Here is a 16,347-nt window from a genome sequence, read left to right as displayed (position 1 = left end):
AGGATACATTTTTAATTCTCATGGATCAAGATAACAGAGTAATTTTTCTCTTTACTTCCATGCCCATTAAGTTCTTTTGGGCTGTGATCCCGCCCTTGTGATTTGCTCTCATTCTGCTCATTCATCACTGTTTCCATCTTAATTTTTTTTTTCTATTCCCTTATTTTTGTTTCTAAGATAGTGAAAAGTAAATGGACTTTCTGGGTTTTATAAACATCTATTTTGTCTCTTTGTACACAAACCTAAGTATTTATCCTTCTTTTTTGTCTTTGTTAGCAAAATGTATTACAAATGCATAGTAGATTTTCAGACTCTCAGAAAAGTCTCCTTTTAGGGTTTCTGTTTTCCAAATTTTAGAAATGTGTTTATCTGAGTTCAAGGCCTTGGATTTTCAATGTTCTAAGTTTATGTTTATGGGTAAAATCCTTCTGTTGTTTCTGACATTTTCTAATTAGGCATCAATTTCAAATAATGAACAACTTTTACCTCTTATAACTTAGTGAACAGTTATGTGGCTAATTTTTCAAAATAGCAATAAAAAGAAAACATGTATTGTGGCTTTAGCAACGATTATTTTCTTGGGACAGTTCTGTCTTCCTAATTATCTTTTGCCTAAGCTGACACTCACATTAATTCACATTCTCGTAAGCATATGCCCACTGATGACAGGTATATATGCTGCAGTTAAAAATCTGGCATGTATAATTCATACATAAATATTTGATTGCTAAGAAAACTGATCATTATTTGTCATCTCTTTATTTTCACTCTGATCTTTCATCCATATACTTAAGTATGTCATAATACCAATTGTATAAATAAAAATTCACTTCTGGTGCTGTGAACCATTTTGAAATAATCAATTTTAATGTTCATGATGCTGGAATTTATGATACGGTGTGGTTAGATACCCTTTTTCTAAACAATATTGAGTTTCATGCCATTTGATTTTGTTTTTACAAGATTTGTATGCTCTTTCACAGTTTCTAGTTTATCCTAATGCAGACAATAAAATCAATCTCGTATTAAGTAATTAAAGGTACAAAAATAAACCGATGCCATTGACTTTGGGCAACTTAATGTTCACTCTAAATATTCTACTTTTGTTTACCTCTAACATTTTAATAATGTTTTACAGAGAAAGCCTGATTGGTATGATATGATCTTTTCACTGATGTTTTATAGACAGTGTTCTGTTTTATATAGAGAGTATAAGTGGCTTCACCCAGCAAAGCAAATAAATTTCTTTGTATTAAAGGTATAGTTTTTAAAGTGACATATCAACAAGGATTTTTCTTCGGAGCCTAAAATTTTTTAAACCGAATTTTGAGATAGGCAGTGTCTGTTAATCCTTCAGGGGCCTATAGAAACACACAGGTGGATTCACCCATGCAAACATTTGTTTCTAGCTAACGGATGGTTTTCTCAAAATAATCTGGTGTGTGTGTGTGTGTGTGTGTCTGCACCAAAGTAGGTAGAACTTTTGTTTGAGACTAGACCCTAGAATTTAGTCTCCACTAAATTCTCAACTAAAGACTCACAAAGGTCTTTCAATGGAAACAGCAGAGTAAACAGGAAAAAACTACTAACTTGGAGTCCAGAGCCCTGAGTTAGGATTCTGTGCTGCTGCTCACTAGCATGAAACCTGGGATGAGATTCAGGTCTCAGTCTTTTGATCCATATAGCAGAGGGTGGGTGAGATGGTGTCGAAGTTCCCTCTCAGGTCTAAGATGATAAGATTTTAGGTACCTCGTTATTTTAAGCTGAAGTTAAATGTTGATTTGGCATTAATTTGTAATATTTTCTTCTGATGAACTCAAGCACCCGTGCTAAATTGTAATGTTCACCCTAAATCGCTTAACCTTTAATCAACACACTTTATTATTGCTTATCCAGCCAACATTTGTTGAATATTTTTTATGGGCCAGGGATGTGCAAAGCCCTAGAGTAGCAAAGATAAATGAGATGTGTTTCCTGCGCACAAGTAATGATGTTGTAGGGTAATAAGGACCACAGTAGACGATTGAAATGCCATGGTAGTCCAAAGAAGCGACCGAGTAATCCTGCCTTGCGGAGAGCCGGGAGAGCTTAGAAAGCAGTGGCAACAAATGGGTCTTGGAAGATGTGTTTGCCAAGTGGGAGATGGGGCCGAGGGAGGTAACAAAAGGGCCTTACAGACCAATGGAAGAGCATATACAGAGGGAAGAGGGAGGCCTGGTGTTTGAGTGGAACTTCTAGGTTGATTCCATTTCCAGGGCTAAATCCTGGGGAACAAATGGTGGGGGAGGCAGGGCACTGAATAGACAGAAGAACAGGCCAGGATGGTTGAAGGGGAATGAGGCGATAGGGGATTAGCAGGTTGATAACAGCACCTCTGGGCCTTCTTCCCAAGTTGAAGATTAACTCAAATCTTTTTGGAGCCTCAGATGTACTGAGATTTGCTTGTGCTACTCATAATTGTTGTCAGAATGTTAGCCCGAGCCTGGGGAGCATTTCCCATGCATTAAGTCTTATTCTTCAAGTCCCAACTCCAACATCTAGTTAAGAAATACCACAAACAACTTTTTTGTCCTGAAAATTTATCTTTGTGTGATATTTGTAGAGCAAACATTTTTTAAAAATTTGTTTGGCTGGGGCACCTGGGCAGCTCATTCGATTAAGCGTCTGGCTCTTGATTTCGGCTCAGGTCACAATCTCACGGTCGTGAGATTGAGCCCCGTGTCAAGCTCCAAGCTGGGCATGGAACCTGCTTAAGATTCTCTCTCTCTCTCCCTCTCTCTGCTCCTCTCCCCGCTTGCTATAAATAAGTAAATAAGTAAATAAATAAGTAAGTAAATAAATAAATAAATATTTGGCTATCGGGCAAAGGAAACTATTTTCTTTTTACAAAGAATTACAGATACATTATAATGATAAGGAATGTATTCTTCACATAGAGACTATCACATTTCACCTCAACATTCCAGATTAAGTCATTTCAGTGTATTGAAGGGATAAAATGGGATGAGGGCTTGGAAGCTACTTTTCATAGACTTTAAATTGTAGGTTGTTTGAATAATTATAAAGGTCACAAAGAATGCACTATTCATTAAATCTTATGTCTTGACTCTAATTCTTCTCCTCCCTTCCCCAACTATTACGGAGTAAGAACTGTATGTCAACTTGGAATCAGACTCTGTTTTGAGCCATTTAATTTAGACACTTATTATTTTAATGTAAGCGCTTTTACTTTGGCAGGCAGCATACAATTTTAATTAGCACTTGGAACACAGCAGAATAGGTTGATGAGGTATAAGACATGGAGAAATACGTTCATAATGGCCTGCCTGAGGACTCTGGCAGAGCCCAGAAGAGACACAGCATCCTGCTCGGTACTTCTGAGAAATCACCTCACTGGCACTTAGACTCTTACACATTCAATCACTTCAGTGTGTTTTGAAACGTTGAAATATTGGCATTAACAGCTTTGTCATCTACACTACACGCAGAGAGAATATTAATTTCTTAAGCTTATTCGATGCAGCAACTGATGTAGAAGAAAACTGAACTCATTTTCTACGTCTGCCGAGAAATCACTTCCCAGCTTTGCCAGTTAAGCTCTGACTCATCCTTTAAACCCTGGTTCTAATTCCCTCTCAGTCTTTCCTAGTCTCCTCTTCCCCACGGCCATTCTCTTTTTCTTTATATACATAAAAAGCCCATGTGTCTAAAATGGCATGGACACGCTGTGTTCCAGGGATTTTTTCAATGCATTATTCTCTCCTATTGACTCAATGCTGTGTGTGTAGGAACTGTGTCCCCATATCTCTATTTTGGTTGCATGCAATTAAAAAGCACCGCATTGTGGAATAAAAAGAACATGCACTCGATAGCTAAAGCCCTAGGTTAAATCTTGACTGCTTCTTTCTTGCTATAGGAACTTGGACAAGCTATTTAACTTCTTTGAGCTTCTTTAAATAAGGGGAGTAAGGCCTGCCATGCAGGATTGTCGTGAAGATTAAATAAGATCCATCCATCACTCTAGCAGATGCATAGAGAGATCCTATGAGACGTGAGCCACTGTACTTGGTACTAAGAATATAATGATGAATAAGGCATGATCCTGCCCCGAGAACTTTATAATTTAGTGGGAGAGACAGACACGAAAACAGATGATTGAAATTTAATTCTTAAAGGATGAATAGAAGTTCACTAGCACAGGGGTTCTAGGGGTTGTGGTGAAGGTAGCAAGATTGGGAGCGAAAGGGGAAACAGGCGTGTTGGGTTTGCGCCAGAGGGTGGTGCAATATAGTAGCGACTGAGGGGTTGAGGCTGGAGACATAAATACCATGAGGAGCCTTGCAAGCCAGGCACCTGGCAGAGAAACTGCAAAGAACGTCTACTCAGATTTGCCTTTCAGAAAGACCTCCTTCCTTGGCAGTGTGTGGTGTGGTTTGAGATGGTCAAGCAATTGACATGACCCCTTAACAGGCTGTTGCCTAGCCGTGAAGATGGCCTCCACTGCAGGAATTAAAGGGGGATAGGGAGGTGAGAGTATGTTGGGAGACATTCAGGAGCCAGAAGAGGCAGGATGTGGTCAGATGTGGTGGGAGACAGGTGGTAAGAAAGGGAGAGAAAACAAGAGAACTGATGGGGGGCGTATGGGGAAGGGAAAGCGACTCCAGTCTGGAAACTGGACTTTGAGTACCCATTTTGACTGCATCATTATGAGCTCCTATATATTTCTGACGCTGCTGGTTTTTTATTCTTGAGCATAAACATCTATGTTAGGATGATATCAACACTGATGAATTTTGTGGCAAAGATTTATTCCAGAGTGAATTCCATTAAGGCAATTTAATTCCTTGGTCCATTATATCATATTTAAACTGTTCCCATTTTTTTCCACTTTGATTTTTATTTTACCATGAGGATAAAATCTTACTTGTGTACATTTTACAAGGAAGTTTATTGATTTTTCACCTTCTTTTTCTTGCTCTTTGTGAAATTTGTACAGATTATAGCTTTTCCGTGATAGGTTTTCTTTTATTTCTAGTATTTTTACCATGTCAAATTTTACACATGCAAGCTTTTTAAAATTTAATTTATTTTTTAAATTTACATCCAAATTAGTTAGCATATAGTGCCACAATGATTTTAGGAGTAGATTCCTTAATGCCTCTTGCCCATTTAGCTCATCCCCGCCTCCCACAACCCCTCCAGTAACCCTCTGTTTGTTCTCCATTTTAAGAGTCTCTTACGTTTTGTCCCCCTCCCTGTTTTTATATTATTTTTGCTTCCTTCCCTCATGTTCATCTGTTTTGTATCTTAAAGTCCTCATACGAGTGAGGTCATATGATATTTGTCTTTCTCTGACTAATTTCGCTTAGCATAATATCCTCCAGTTCCATCCACATAGTTGCAAATGGCAAGATTTCATTCGTTTTGATTGCCGAGTAATACGCCATTGTATGTGTGTGTGTGTGTGTGTGTGTGTGTGTGTGTGTGTGTGTATCTATATCTATATCTATATCTATATCTATATCTATATCTATATATCTATATATATATATCTTCTTTATCCATTCATCCATCCATCGATGGACATTTGGGCTCTTTCCATACTTTGGCTATTGTTGATAGTGCTGCTATAAACATTGGGGTGCATGTGCCCCTTTGAAACAGCACACCTGTATCCCGTGGATAAGTCCCTAGTAGTGCAATTGCTGGGTCATAGGGTAGTTCTATTTTTAATTTTTTGAGGAACCTCCATACTGTTTTCCAGAGTGGCTGCACCAGCCTGCATTCCCACCAACAATGCAAAAGAGACCCTCTTTCTCCCCATCCTCACCAACACCTGTTGTTGCCTGAGTTGTTAATGTTAGCCATTCTGACAGGTGTCAGGTGGTATCTCATTGTGGTTTTGATTTGTATTTCCCTGACGATGAGCGATGTTGAGCATCTTTTCATGTGTCGGTTGGCCATCTGGATGTCTTCTTTGGAGAAATGTCTATCCATGTCTGTTTCCCATTTCTTCGCTGGATTCTTTGTTTTTTGGGTGTTGAGTTTGATAAGTTCTTTACAGAATTTTGGATACTAACCCTTTATCTGATATATCATATGCAAGTATCTTCTCCCATTCCATCGATTGCCTTTTAGTTTTGCTAATTGTTTCCTTCGCTGTGCAGAAGGTTTTTATTTTGAGGAGGTCCCAATAGTTCATTTTTGCTCTTGTTTCCCTTGCCTCTGGAGACGTGTTGAGTAAGAAGCTGCTGCAGCCAAGGTCAAAGAGGTTTTTGCCTGCTTTCTCCTCGAGGATTTTGATGGTTTCCTGTCTTACATTTAGGTCTTTCATCCATTTTGATTTTTTGTGTCTGGTGTAAGAAAGTGGTCCAGGTTCATTCTTCTGGATGTCGCTGTCCAGTTTTTCCAGCACCACTTGCTGAAGAGACTGTCTTTATTCCATTGGATATTCTTTCCTGCTTTGTCAGAGATTAGTTGGCCATACGTTTGTGGGTCCATTTATGGGTGCTCTATTCTGTTCCATTGATCTGAGTGTCTGTTCTTGTGCCAGTACCATACTGTCTTGATGATTACAGCTTTGTAGCACAGCTTGAAGTCTGGGATTGTGATGCCTCTTGCTTTGGTTTTCTTTTTCAAGACTGCTTTGGCTATTCGGGGTCTTTTCTGGTTCCATACAAATTTTAGGATTATTTGTTGTAGCTCTGTGAAGAATGCTGGTGTTATTTTGATAGGGATTGCATCGAATATGTAGATTGCTTTGGGTACTATCGACATTTTAACAATATTTGTTCTTCCTATCCAGGTGCATGGAATGTTTTTCCTTTTCTTTTTTACACATGTAAGCTTTTATAAAATATTTATAATTGTTCATTTGTGAGCAATAATAATTTTTACCATTTGCTGGGTTTGCTCTTCTCGGCTATAGTTTACTTTTTTTTTTTTTTTTTTTTAGCAAGCCCAGTATTTTCCCGAAGTAAATTTTGCGGTTTTCAGATTTACCAACAGTATGTGATTCTCAAGTAAGCTTTTTATCTATAACCAATTTTACTGTGTATCATTTTGGCCCTTGTCAGTTTCATTTTGGTGCTTAAGATCAAATTGACTCAAAATGACAGAATAGAAATGGCACGCTTCAGCCCATGGATAGCCAAGGGGAGGTGTCCAGGGCACAGGATATTTCTGGACAGCTAGGGGGAGTGTGGAGAGAAACCTGGGATCAAAAATAAATTTGAGAGTCATTTTCATCTGGGTGTTGAGGCCAAGGGAAGAGGTGATACCTCACAAGAGTGTGTGTAGACCATGAGAGAAGAGCACCCAGGAACATTAAGAGGAGCACCAACATTTGGGAAAGAAATGGCTAGAAGAGGAGAAAATGAGGGAGAGGCAGGAGGTAGGAAGAAGCCCGCAGGAGGCATTATCATGGAAGCCAGGTCAAGGAACGGAATGGTGGGTGACGATGGATGCTGCAGAGGTCATGTAGGACCCATACTGAAACACATCCTTTGGATTTAGCAACAACATCATCACTGTGCTCAGTGAGAGACATCTCAGGAGTGGAGAAAGAAATACCCAGCTGGATATATTCGTCAGAGGAGTGAAAAGGAACTGAAGGACGGAGACCATCGTACAGCCATTGTTGGCTGTAAGAAGGTAAGTATGTTTATTTATTAACTAGTTTATTTATTTCCTTTTAGTAGGAGAGAGCCTTGAGCGTGGTTATGCACTGATTGTTGGAGGGAGAGGATGAATGTACATGAGAATTGGAATGGGATCCCCAAAAGAGTGCGATGGAACGGTCCTGCTGTCTGGGGGTGGGATCTGACATCAGTCTTGCTGCCTTAAAGCTCCATATCCAGTGAGGCATCAGCGGCCATGTGCCCCAGAAGACATAACCATCATAAACCAGCCCATCCAACTGGGCTCCTAGTTTGGTGTCTCCCAAATAATCCTGAATCCTGACTGGACTCGGAGCTCTACCCTGAACTATTATCATTTGCTCGGCACTCACACACCTCAGTCGAGGGGATCTTAAGTATTGTCCTTAAACCCACGATACTATCAACTGCCCTGACCCTTGAAAATTACTGCTTCGAAAATGCCCTGTCGCCACATTCTGCCCACGGCATCAGATAATGCTGCAATATCCTCGCTCGACAGTTGTGAGCTGGGCATTTTACCACATCTACTCAGATCCACCACTGACAGGGCAGATAAAACAGAAAACAACACCACTTTGCCATGACCCCGCCCGTTCCCTGCTCCTTCCATTTGTCGTGGGACTACACAAGTTACGGCAAAACCTGGGTTGCCTCCCACATAATGGGGCAGTTGCCAAGGCACATGCCATCTGTCCATCTAGGAGCGCCCACCTAGCCATTCATCTGTCTCTTCACTTCATAATTGTTGGGCACTTAACAGCACCAGGCACGGTGGTAAGCCGTGGCAGTTAAACTATGAAGGGACGATGTCTCTGTGCTCTCAGAGCTCATGTCCTGGCAGGTGAGCAAATCTCTGTTGCAATATCATGTGACAGACGGGCAAGGGAAAGAACCAGTTCGTCTAGGTAAGCAGCGACTGGGAGGTTGCCTTAACTTAATTTTATTTTTTTTTTTAAATCTATAACAATTTTATGAGGTCAATTGAACATATGAAGTGTGGGCTTCTTATCCCAATGTAATTATTTCATGTGCCAGTTCACACAGTTCCAAAGGTTAACTTTATTTATGGAGGTGGATAGGTTCCAAGATGGTGATTCCCATAAAGAAAACCTGTCTCCATAGGTCATGACCAAGATCAGCTCCTGAACTTGCAGGACTCCAAAGAAAGGGCATTCTCTTTGAATATTTTTAGCTAGTATCCCCTTTCATCCTGTCCCTGTTCTCCTGTTATTGTCGATGTTAACCTTCGGGATGAAGTGCAGGACAATCCTGTTGGCTGTTCTGGAGCGAAGTGTGTTTATTTGACCTCTGTGGAATTTAGTTGTGGGCACATGAATAAAATAAAGGTGGACTGAGGGGTCAATCTGCATCTCTCCCTGACAAGTTCTCCAAGCTTCTGCCTTTGCGTGCTTTGCCGTTTCCTGACCCCAACTGACATGCCACTGCCTCCGGGTCCGAGCACTTGGCACCCTGCATGTGGATGGGACACTGAGGCAGGACAGCAAGCGGTTGGGGGAGCCCTGAGAAAGCCAGAGACACCCTGCTCGGTTTCTGTGCACCAAGCTGCTATTCTCCTGGGGGTCTAAGCATGTCTGATGAGGTGGAGAAAAAAATCAGAGGTCTTGGGCACACATTTCATCCCCCAGATGGAGATGTGTAATGAACACTACAGTAAAATCATCTCTAAACCAATTTAATACGAACTTTACACTCACATTAGAACAGAGCGTTGGAGAAAGAAAAGGGGAGGAAACCCTCACTCCGTCCGGGGTTTTTCTGCACTTTCTCTCTGACACATGTCACAGTTCCTGGATCTTGCGGCCTACCAAACAATGGGTGGGGACCCATTTAATCTTTGTTTCCAGTCCCCAAAGTTCCCTGTGCACAATGCTTTATATCTAATGGGTCTCGCCGTGTTTCCCTGTCTTGCCTGGAGCACAGGACTCTGGCTAGGCTGCCCCTGGAGCCCTCTGCCCAGAGGCTTCTGGGCCTATAACCATTTCTTCTTTTTTTTTCTAATGTTTACTTTTGAAAGAGAGAGAGCATGAGTGGGGGAGGGGCGGAGAGAGAGGGGGACAGAGGATCCTCAGTGGGCTCTCTGCGCTGACAGTCTGATGTAGGGCTCCAACTCACAAACTGTGAGATTGCCACCTGAGCCAAAGTCAGACGCTTAACCGACTGAACCGCGGAGGTGCCCCATGTAACCATTTCTGGCACGAGTGTTTCCCTCCCTGCCTGGAATGATAGATCGTGTTCTCAGAACCCCAGATGTCATTTCCCCCTTCTTCCTCATGGGTTCCCAGGGTGGGGGGTGGGGCAGTGAACGTTAGCCAGGCAGGCCCTTATCTTCTACCCTCCACGTCTGCTCCTCGAGGCAGTGAACCCACAGCTGCCTCCTGCTTCAGTCCAGCAGGGAGCTGGGAGAGAAGGAGGAACTCACCGGGAGAGGAAAGTCACCTATTAGTGTCATAAAACAGCACCCTGCCCCACAAGCACAACTGCTAATAGAGAGTCTTCTCTAAATATTTAGAAAAAAGTATTTTTAACTTAAAAAAAAGTAGCGGTGAGTGACAAAGATTTCAGGCAAGGCTGAGGGAGAGTTTGCAAACTGGTGGAGAGAAGGTTTGGCGAAGTGCTGTCTTGTCCCTGCTGTTCCTCCCTTCCTGTCCTCTTGTCCCTTCGTCTTGGCCGTTCTCTTCCTGAGCCATACTGTCTTTCTCTGTCCATTCCCCGTCGTCTTTCTGCCACAGTCCTTCACTCTCATCTGACACCGATCCTAGGAAAGCCATGCAGAGGCTTGACCAGGCACTCATGGGTTCCCCTACTTTGGGAATCTATTCAGGGGGCCGAACGCCACGGTTTGACTTCTCCATGGGAATCGCTTCTGTAAAATAGTCCTAATTTCTGCATGAAGTATTTTCATTGCTTTTTTTTTTTTCTTTACATTTAATTTTGCCTTTTGAGTATTTGTAACATTTATGTAACTCCAAAGTCAAAATCATGTAGTTAGACACAGGGCACTCTAGTTTCCGTCCTTTATACCCTCCACCCTGTTTGCTGCAGCTGTCTACAGGGAATTAATTTTGCTACTGCTTTATTCTTCCAGCGTCTCTTTTTGTGAATGTAAGAATATATATATGAAAGGTGGCATATGACTTAGCAGTTTGGACCTTGCTTTTTATGCATAACAATTTATCTTTCTATCCACAGATAGGTAGATAGGGAACTTCATTTTTCTTTAAGGCTCAATATACAGAGAATCGTGGGAACATATCATAGTTTATAAGTCCTCTGTTGATGAACGTTTGGATTATTTCTAACCTGCTATGATAAATAATGGCACAATGCATAGTCTTCTGTATCTGTCACTAACTTTCTTTTAATAAAAAAGAAAAATAGGAGGAGAGGTGGGAAGGCAGGAGGAGGTGAGAGGGAGACATGAAAAGAGAAGGAAAGAGATGCTTGAGTTTTTAAAAACTCAAGTCCCCTGAATAAGAATATGTTTTTAAATGTTTGTTTTTGAGAGAGAGTGAAAGAGAGAGAGAGAGAAGAAGAGGGGCAGAGAGAGAGAGAGACAGAAGATCTGAAGGAGACTCTGCATGACAGCAGAGAGCCCGATGTGGGGCTCCAACTCACAAACCATGAGATCATGACCTGAGCCGAAGTCGGACGCTTAAGCAACTGAGCCACCCAGGAGCTCCAAGAATATTTTTGAAAGAAGTCCTGGATGTCCTTTAGGGAGTTAACTGACATTCCAAAGTGTTCCCTATTCCTTATGCTTTTGTGCCCCATGAGAGGACTCCAAGAAATACCCCTGTTGGTCTACAGCCATTGGCTTACTTAATGGGAGACCCTGATCTGTGTGGCCATTTAGGTTTGTCTTGGTAGGTAGGGTTGACTTGCCCACGTAAGCAGGGTAGAGTCTCAAGATACCAGGAAGCCTCCTCTCCAGCATATTCTCTTGATTGTTACTGATTCCTTTGACAGAGGTAAGCCTTTCACTCAGAGCCACCAGTAGGAGAGCACGTGCTGACCTCAGTGTGTAAATGGCATCTTAGGATTTTGGGGTGTCAATTCCAATGTGTGGGTTCCCCCCCACCGCATATCAAGCAAACTTCTGACGCCAGCTGGGTGTTCTACAAATCACCTCAATTCTGACGCTGTCTACCCAGAGATGGAATCAGATTCCATAGGTTAAGGACTCAGTCCCACAGGGCTGTCCCCACTTCAGATGCCAGTTGTAAGTCCAGGCTGTCACCTGTGCTTCTGGCTGACTGGCTATAAATCAGAGGTTCCCAAGACTTCCTCTTGGGTTTGACTAAATTGCTAGGGCGGTTCACAGAGCCTAGGAAAGCAGTTTATTCACTAATCTACCAATTTATGAAAAGGCTATTAAAGGTTTCAAATCAATAGCCAGATGAAGGGATACATAGGACAAAGTCATAAACAAAGGAGCATCTGTTCCTGTAGAGTTTGGGGCCTGGTACAGTGACACATGGAAGCCTTCTAGTTCCCCAATCTCAAAGCTCTCTGAACCCTGTCCCTTCGGGTTTTTATGGAGGCTTAGTTACATAGACATTGTTGATTAAACCATTGGCCATTCGCGACCGACTCAACCTTTAGCCCCTCTCCCCTCCCTGGAAGTCAGAGGATGGGACTGAAAGTTCCAACCCTCTAATCATATGGTCTGTTCCCCTCCCAGCCAGCTCCCATCCTTAGCTACTTTCCAAAGACACCTCTTTTACATATAAAAGGCACCTTTAATATTCCCAACCCTTAGGAAATTCCAAGGGTTTTGGGAACTCTGCCAGGAACCAGGATGAAGAACAAATACATTTTTTCTTATACAATCACAATATTGCACACCTCTAGTGGGCACTTCCTTTCGAAGACATTTTGACAGAGCAGAGGACAGAGCAAGTGTGATGATGTCCAGTCGTGGAAGACGGAGAGGGTATCTTCGGACAGAGGAAGGAGAGACTGGGAGTATATCACACATTTCCCAGGGGTTCACCGGAAAGTCTCCCACGCTTTTCAAATGTAGCGCGCCTCATGCAATGATAGTATTTTCACCCCCGAAGCTGTTGCACCTTCTCGTGTGAATTCCGATCCCCTTTCCTTGGTTCACTGAAAACTAGAAACGTCAGTTATTTGTATTTACTTCTTTGCCTCACCTGTATCCACCCTGCAGACATTCTTGTTCTGTCCCCAGCTCTTCCATCCTCTGTTGCCCTAGGACACTTTTTCCATGGGTCTTGCCTGGACAATTTCAGCCGAGTGGAGCAGAAAGGCCTTCGGACTCTGGAGTCAGACTCCCTGGGTTTAATTCATCGCTCTGTATTCACTAGCGTTAACCCCCTGGCAACTCACTTAACCCCCCTGTGCTTCACTTTCCCCCTGTTATTTGCGCGCAACAGCATTTGTCACATTCAGTCATGGCGAGGATTAAGTGAAATCAAATGTGGAAAATGCTTGGAACAGTGCCTAGCGTGTCATAAATACCCAATAAGCTCTAGAGACATTTCAAAAGCCTCCTAACTGGTTTCACTACCTTCTCATTTCTCTTTCTCAATTTCTCTCTATCTCCAACATGCTAGGCAGATTGGCCTCTATAACATATATGAGCCAGGCACCACCCACAATTTCCAGGGAACAATTTCCGGGATGCTTTGGACCCTCGCAAGCTGGTTCTGCCCAGGGTCGTCTCCTGCCATGTCTCTGCAGGACTCTGTGCTCACCTGATCCCAGCACCGCCATCTGCGTTCACATCTCTGTACCTTGTGGGCTCTCTTGCTGGGATTTCCCTCTTGCTCCTTTCCTCCTTGGTAATCCACCTCATCTTTCCAGGCACAGAGCAGATGTCATATACTCTGTAAAAATGCTTCTGACCTCTCCCTCCTCCTCTTCAAGTAATGTTGGTTGCTTCCTTGTCTATGGGCCCCGGGGCACTTTATACATCCCACCAACTTAACCCAGCTGCCCTCGAAATGTGCGTGTTCACCCCACACCACCGGTGCCCCATGAAGGAGGAAATCACCCCATCCTGTGTATCTCAGTTCTCACAGGATTTCCTCATGATCGTATCCCTGTACACCCATTAGAGAAAGAGACAGGGGCACGTGATGACTCAGTCGGTTCAGCCTCTGACTCTTGATTTCCACTCAGTTCATGATTTCATGGTTCAAGGGATCCAGCCCCACGTTGGGCTCTGTGCTGACAGTGTGGAGCCTACTTGGGAATCCTCTCTCTCTCTCTCTCTCTCTCTGTCTCTGTCTCTCAAAAATAAATAAATAAACTTAAAAAAAAAAAAAAGAGGGGCACCTGGGTGGCTCAGTCGGTTAAGCGTCCGACTTCAGCTCAGGTCAAGATCTCGCGGTCCGTGAGTCCGTGAGTTCGAGCCCCGCATCGGGCTCTGGGCTGATGGCTCGGAGCCTGGAGCCTGCCTCTGATTCTGTGTCTCCCTCTCTCTCTCTGCCCCTCCCCTGTTCATGCTCTGTCTCTCTCTGTCTCAAAAATGAATAAACGTTAAAAAAAAAAATTTTTTAAAAAAAAAAGAAAGAAAAGAAAGAAAGAAAGAAAAGAGACAACAGGCCCCAAAAGGAGTTACTTAGGCTAAGCCCAACGTCAACAAACCAAGACTTAATACCTCCCCAATTTGCAGTTTCAGCTTCTCCCGGGAATGTGATGTTTACCCAGTCAACCTGGAATTACCCGATCAGCCCTAGTGAGGTGATCTGCATGATAGACCCCCGCCCTTCCCCCAAAAGAAGCCTGGCTGAAATAGTCCACTCTACTAAAACTTCCTTTTCTACCCCCATCTACCTGTAAAAGCTTTCCATTTTGTACACTTCCTCAGAGTTCCTTTTTACTTGCTAGAGGGGATGCTGCGTGATTTGTGAATTGTTGAATAAAGCCAATTCGATCTTCAAATTCACTCAGCATTTTGTTGTCGTTGTTGTTGTTATTTTTTTTAACATGCCTTCCCTCACAGCGTCACACATTCCACTTTGCAACACTTGCCACGGTCCCTAAACGCATTGAGGGAAAGGTTCTTTACTTTGTGGATAAAAGTGGCTGGGGAAGAAAATGGGAGAAATGAGTTTGGAGAAAGGCAGATTTTCAGGGGTCTAATGATCTCATCCCTGTGTTTTGTCTTTACTTCAAGAGCTTTTAGAGCGGCGCCTGGGTGGCTCAGTCAGTTAAGCATCCGACTTTGGCGCAAGTCATGATCTCACTGTTTACGAGAGTTCGAACCCCACATTGGGCTCTGTGCTGACAGCTCAGAGCCTGGAGCCTACTTCAGATTCCATGTCTCCCTCTCTCCCTACCCCTGTCTTGCTCATGCTCTGTCTCTCTCTCTCTCTCAAAAATGAATACATGTTAAAAACAAATTTAAAAAAAAAGCTTTTAGAAACATTTAAAATAATGCACCTGTCAAACTCTGGGAGGGCCCTGCACCAACGATTTTCTGTCCCTTTCTTTGAGTGCTCATTTCCTTCCCCAGGAAGCAGTTAAGAGAGGACAGAATAAAAGCCCCTCAAACTACAAAAGAGATATGACATCATCCTATTGTCCTACACAGAGAAGAGGGGGGCATGCCCTGTGGTTGTCCACTCTGGTAGTCCTTGTTTTACCAACGTGGCACTGAATTCAAATCTAAACGTTGCTGTTCTATGTTGGATCATCATCCTCCTTCAGGAAAAAATCTACTGAACACAACTGTGTCAGGTCGGGTTGCCCAGAAGCAGAGCCTGAGACAGGAATTGCCATGAACGTGATGTAGGGAAGGAATGGAGGTATTGAGTCCTCAGGAGAGAGGGATGAGAGAAGAAAGCCTGGCAGGGATATGGCTTCATCAGGGACTAACTTGGGGCCGATTCCACAGGGACGCTCCGGAGCGTGAATTGCACCATAGAGCCGGTCCCCACTTGAGGCAAGAGTTGTGGTTTTCTAAAACTTGTGTCTGTGAGTCATTGTCCCCTTCTCTGAAGGGGGGATGGGAGAAACTTAATCTCCTGGATGAAGTATCTCCCTTTTGATTGAGCACCCATAACATCCATGACACCAACAATCTTAGAGCAGAGGAGCAGGGAAAGGGGTAAGTCAGAGGTTGCGCTGAGCACTAGAAGCAAGCTCCCTGGGGTACCTTGGGGAGAGTGACGCAGGGATGGGAAAAGCGTGTGCCTGTGGTGCCTGTATGTGTGTGCCTGTGTCAGGGGAAGATGGCCGCAGGGTTTCCTGAAGTATATGGTACTGGGGCCCAGACAATGTTATTAGGATATTTAAGGAAACGATGACCTCAGAAGACACAAGTAAAGCAGCAGACATTCACTTTTGATAACCCAGGGACTATTTAAAAGGCCAGAGCTATTCTGTGTTTGTACCTTGATCTGGCAGCAATTGACTGAGGCTGCGTGTTATGCTTTCTGCCTCATTTGTCCACCTTACTTGGGATTTCCACCTGGTTTTGTAAAGTTTACTCCACATAAATAAGGCCATTCCAAAAGGGCAGTGGGGAGTTACTACAGGAAGCTCTGACTTGAGCTCTGCCCGCCCTGAGAGCTAGACAAAAATGGGGTGAGTGTTGGCCTATAAAGTTCTTATTATTTGAAAAAGAAAAAAAATGAACTATGATGTGAAGAAAGACACAAGGCTTTAATAACCCCTCCCAGTAATCTCAAGCCAA

General features: G+C 43.1%; 1 long non-coding RNA gene across 1 annotated transcript; it reads left to right on the top strand.

Annotated features, from left to right (window-relative positions):
- Window positions 1–6,953: 6,953 nt before the first annotated feature.
- LOC122217237 lies at window positions 6,954–14,532 on the top strand. Its single transcript, XR_006201357.1, has 3 exons — window positions 6,954–7,022; window positions 7,516–7,653; window positions 14,323–14,532. It is a non-coding gene; the product is annotated as an uncharacterized LOC122217237 (long non-coding RNA).
- Window positions 14,533–16,347: the final 1,815 nt, after the last annotated feature.

The sequence above is a fragment of the Panthera leo genome, chromosome B1 (genome assembly GCF_018350215.1).
Source record: "Panthera leo isolate Ple1 chromosome B1, P.leo_Ple1_pat1.1, whole genome shotgun sequence".
NCBI classification, from domain to species: Eukaryota; Metazoa; Chordata; class Mammalia; order Carnivora; family Felidae; genus Panthera; species Panthera leo.
This window is presented reverse-complemented; position numbering and strand designations above follow the sequence as displayed.